At 36.8% G+C, this 5751-nt stretch overlaps 1 pseudogene across 1 annotated transcript; it reads right to left on the reverse strand.

The window, feature by feature from the left end:
* Positions 1-3589: 3589 nt before the first annotated feature.
* Positions 3590-5548, reverse strand: LOC306662475 (cleavage and polyadenylation specificity factor subunit 6-like; annotated as a pseudogene). Its single transcript has one exon. The product of its transcript is annotated as a cleavage and polyadenylation specificity factor subunit 6-like (transcript).
* Between the last annotated feature and the right edge of the window lie 203 nt (positions 5549-5751).

The raw sequence follows: 5751 nt of genomic DNA on the forward strand, positions 1-5751 counted from the left end.
CAAAAATCATAGTACCTATATACTCAGATAGTGAATGCCAACAACCTGAAATTTCAAAGAAACATTAGTTAAGACAAATCAATCTGACAAAATAATTGCCTGAATATTTTGAATATTCATAAAAAATTCATATTGCTTCTTTCTAATGCCAAGAAAGAAGATTATAAGAACTTCCTCCCAGAAGCCTAGACATTTTAACACATTTTCCATTTCAACTTAAAATGAAACTTTAATCCTGAATCTTGATTTCTCTAAATAAAACATCTCACATTATAATACAAGGAATGCCATATGTAAGGCCACATCTTAATAAATTTATAATTTTTGGTTGAATATGTATTTTAAAAACTAGCCTAAGGCTTCTAAGAGTCAAGTTGCTAAAAAATAAAATAAGTACGCCAGTGTTTAAACTGAAGGTTAATGTTAAGAAACAAAACAACCCCCCACACACACACACTTTAAGAACAGAAAAATAGAATGCTTTGCTACAAAAATCCCACTCATATATATTACCACAAAAAAATGACTAATATGTACAATGGATAAGTGTGCATTTAAGTACATACAACTGAGGAAAACATTTACAGAGACTATGGGATGCAAATGAACTTAATGAATAAAATTTAAAAAGCAATTATCTGTAAAATAGTGAGAATCTCAATACTGTATTCTCAATAAAGAATTAGAACATAAACTTCCTCTTAAAATAAATTAAGCTGAAGCTTAAAACACAAAATTGGAGCCACCATATAAGATACAGAAAATGCAATAACCATTCGGGTATGAAAACCAAAATGTTGAGAACACTCCAACAGAAAAGTTTTGTAGTATCATCTCATATAAAACAGTGTGTATTTAGATTATTGGCACATTTAAATACATAAGGGAAAGATAAAGTCTTTACCCTTTCAACAATTTTCCCCTTTCACTATATTATACAATATTCATTAAAACTTCAATGTTTATTATTAGAACTGACCTTAAACTAGTTAAAAAAAAAAATAAAGCAACATTCTCCACAGGAGAATCAAATGAAAATAATACCTTAAGCTACAAGTATTTGTGAACTTCAAATTGTAGTTAACTGCTTAAGAATAATTTGGTAAAGGGGCCTTTAAATCGGTTACCCTATGATCAATAGCCATGGCAAGTTCTTCCAAATCTTAAGAAAACTGACAAAATGAAATAAACACTTGTAGATTCACACTGGAATATCCTTTCCACAACATATTTCCTTTAACCAAAAGCAAACACATTTAATTCAAAGTGTTGCTTCAGAAGCAATACCACTCAGGTGCTGTTATCACTCGTCCATAATTTTGCTACTAGCTGAAAAGGAATGTGACTTCATAGCATTAACAAATGCTATGGTTTAAAATTCAATTCAAGTTTTGTTTTCATATCCACTAGTTATTATAAATTAAGAAAAACTAAAAGGGTCTTTGAGACACTGTTTTTTTGGTTTTTTTTTTTTTTTTTTTTTTTTTGGTGTCTTTGCAAAGATTTCTCTCTTTGGATTGTTTTTACACATAAAAAAAGTTTTCAAATAACACCAATTCATAAACAACAGAAGTGGTATGACAAATAAAATAGCTTTACTGCTATACACTCATATGTTACCAGGTGGAGAAAGACTTTGCAAAACTACTTGGTCAAACCAAAAATTTGTTTCCTCCTGACAACACTTAAAACAATGGACTAGAAGCAAACAAATCTAGTACACTCACATTGTCTGCAACAAAAGTCTTATAATGAAATCAGTCAAGCAGGGAGAAGAGTAATATAGAAGGAACAATTAAAAGGTTCCACTGATAAATGAAAAGGTAGATGAAGGATTAAATTAATACAAAACCAGTTTCACTTCAAGTATATATTTTTGTGATTTCATTTTTAAACTGTTCAGAGAAAACTTTATTCTCATGGACATTTTACTTACCTTTTAATCTTACTATAAACTAATTTCCCACGTAATATATGTATGTCCAAACTTCTTCACATTAGGGCATTGTAATTAAAATATAAAAAAGCTTAAGAAATGATAAAAGTTTACAACACCAACACATAAAACAAGAAAACAGATTTTGATACAACTTTCAAATGTTAAAAAGGCAACTGCATTTTCAACAAGATAAAATAATTTAAAAATCATTTTTGAGAGCAAACAGTTCTGGTAAACACCAACAATCCCATACACAAATATTCCACTCACAAAATTTTTTTAAATAAAACTAGCAGTAATAATAATAATTTGAAACAGCTAATTTTGTAAGCAGTTTGAAAAGCAGACAAGACAAAACTGAAGAAAGGCAATGCAAATTTCTAGAGGGCTTCTATGGTTGCACATTATGTAGTCTCTATGGTACCTAAATATGTTTAAGCATTGTCCTAAAATTTGGCCATATTTTAAAAACCAATATGTACTACCAAAGATCTCTCAAAGATATTAGGTCTTTAAAATATATTTAAAACAAATTAGCTTGCTTATAAGAATTTTAACTCAAATTTCTGAAGTAGTGATTCAGAATTATCTTTCCATAAAAATATCCAGTTGATGATCTGTCTCTGCTAATTTTACAATTAAGAACATACTCGAGCCCGATGCTTTTCATGTAGGCCTTTGTATAAGGCGGGTTTTTGAGGAAAAAAAAAAAAAAAAAAACCTTTGATTTACTCTAGCATGAATCAACAAGTTGAATCAACAGGCTGCACAAAAATATATAGAATTTCTTGAACTGTGGAGACAGGTACACCTATAATCTCCCTTTACACTGGAGAATACAACCCAATGTTAATAAACTTCACATCCTTCAGAAACTGGTACCAACGGGAAAATAAAACCAAGGCTCTCCCTACATTTATCTGCTACATTGGCTGTATTTACACTGCCTATGGCTTCAAAATTAAACCATAAGCACCATCAATAAAACTCAGTAAATCACTACAGCATCAAATCAAATTCAAAATCTCACTTCAATGCTAGCAGTTCACAATTAAGTATTTCACTACACCTGTGTTGTATGTAATTAAAGCAGCACTACTGTAGCAAATATGTGTCTTACTAAAATGTTAAAACCTCAAAATTTTTTGACCCCTAACACATTGACCGGATTTGCTGTCTGTCAAATTTCAGTTTTTACAAGTTTACATACCATTCAGCAAAGTCACAAGCTAACTAGGTAAAAATAGCTAGAAAAGCAGAATGTAGAAATATTAATCGCCTATTCTAATATAAAAATCAAGGGCAAGAGACACTTAATTAGTTATGTTTAATTCACTGAACGCAAGATCAGATTGATGCATATCAAAAACTGCTATTGCAATGCTTTTTTAAAAGAACAGTAAAAATGTTGTCATAGTAACATTATCTTTAGATATTGCTGAACACAAGACTTTCCCTGAGATGTAAACATCAAATAATTTGAACAGCTTTACACATCAGCCCCATTAAACAGTTTATTACAACACTACATCTATTGTAATCAAAGTGGTGCTGTTTACAGACATTATCATATGAACATTTTTAACAAGAACAAACTACTATAAAAACAAGCATATACTTGACTTTTTTTTTCCAATTGCTTGCACCAGTAATAAAGTTGCAAAAGCTATTACCTTTTTAAATCACACAGGTTTCCTTCAAATAAAACAGTTAAGCAACATAAAAAGTAAAAGTAGAGCTACTAGTTACCATTTATGCAGATTTGCTTTATTCAGATCTAATCCTGTTCAGTTTATCCATGAATCCTTACAGGTTCAGTTCAATCACAAGAAGCAAACTGCTGGACAAGCGTCATTTTTTCCCCCATGAAGACTGTTTTGTCTTGGAAGGTGTTCCTCTTCCTTCAGCTTCTAACGATGACGATACTCTCGCTCTCCGTCACGTTCTCGGTCACGGTTTCGGTCACGGTCCGGGTGTCTCTCTCGTTCTCTGCTTCTCTCTCTATAATAGTCGTCATGGCGATCTCTACTACGGGATTTATGACGCCGACTTTTTTCTCGTGATCTACTATGGTCCCTCTCTCTTGATCGTTCACGTCTTAATCCAGAACCATATGACTTGGATTCAATTCCATGAAGGCAATCTTGCAAAGAGCTAATAAGAACTTTGCAACGATCATCAGCAGATACTTTGGATTGTTTAATTAAAGAAATTGCAGTTACCAGTGTCTCAATAGCACTCCCATAATCACCAGCACTGACATCAGACACAGCTCTTGAAATAGCACTGCTTGAGATTGCCCTATTTCTATTCATGATTTCTTCAAACTCGGCTTCACTCAATGGTGTTCTTGCAGTATCCATTTCCCTTCCAGGAGGGCCAGAGTCACCCCTATCATATGGTGGAGTCACCCCTGGCCATATGGGTCTGTTGGTGGTGCACCTCGACTATCTGATGTAGGCATGCTGCTGTTAGTGGAGGAATTCACATGTGGAGCTGGCGGCGGGCACCTGGAGGTGGTCCCGGAAGATGCGGAGGAGGAGCAAGTGTAAGGGGTGTCCCAAGTGGACCAGGTGGGCGTGGAAAGGGGCCTGGAGGTGGAGGTGGTCCCTGTTGTGGAGGTGGTGGCCCAGGAGGGGGGCCATAACCTGGAACTGGAGGTGGAGGCCCAGGAGGAAGTGGACCCAATGGAGACTGACCAAAAGGTTGTCCAGGAAAAAGAACTGGTGGTGGAGGGTGATCTCCTCGATTAGGAGGCCCAGCTAGAGGAGGAGGCAGAACCTGACCAGGAGGTGGAGGACCTGGTGGGCCAGGTGGGCCTGGAGGACCTAAGGGCGGACGTGGTGGAGTCTGTCCAGCTGGAAAAGGTGGGGGTGGCCCTCCTGGTCCTGCTGGCCCAGGAAATCTGTCCCCACCAGGAACAGCCCCTGGAAAACGGCCCGTCCTCTACCACCTTGTGGAAATGCTGCTCGTGAACTGCCTCCTGGAGACCAGCTTTACCTTCCCCAGACATCTGTCCTGATTGTGTAGTTTTCCTGGACTGCATTTCAGATTGACTCAGGAACTGTTTATTGCCGGGAGTTACAACAGAATTCTGACCATGAAGTTCTCTCTTAGGCAACAGATCCATTAACTTTTTTTGACGATGCCTCAGATCCAACACCAACGAGGGCAAATCCCTTTGATTCGCCATTCGCCCGATTTTCAAAAAAATTTATCTCCAAAATATCATTTACTCCCAAAGAATGAACTGCTTCAGTTAAGTCTTCATCTGTTGTCCACCATGTTAGATTTACAATATATAATGCAATTCTTTTTCCAGTATAGGTATAGACAACATTTGGTGCTGCTGCTCCTTTACCCACATCATCACCAACAGTTGGGGGGAGAGTATCCATGTAATCCCCGTCTTCTGGGGCATCTCCATTATTTGCAGATGGAGAGATGACATCATCATATAAATCTATCTGATCATGCCCACCATATTCCACTTCCTGGTTGAATTCTTCGCCCACATCCGCGTAAATGTCTATGTGGTCCACACCGTCCGCCATCTTCCCCTCGGCCTCGGCCGTCAAAGCCGCCGCCTCCTGCAGGTCCGCCCGCCCCGGCAGCAGCAGCGGATCTCAATAAGGCTGTTTTTATCTCCAACATATTTTTGGCATCTTTGAGAAATATCAGATGACTATGTGGATTTGTCACTGTGTGGATTTGTCTCTGTGTTTTCTATTCTATCCCATTGGTCTTCACGTTGGTTTTGGTGCCAATACCATGATGTGTGTGTGTGTATGTGTGTGTGTGTTTCTTGGTCT

This window comes from Sciurus vulgaris (genome assembly GCF_902686455.1).
Source record: "Sciurus vulgaris genome assembly, chromosome: 5".
Lineage (NCBI taxonomy): Eukaryota > Metazoa > Chordata > Mammalia > Rodentia > Sciuridae > Sciurus > Sciurus vulgaris.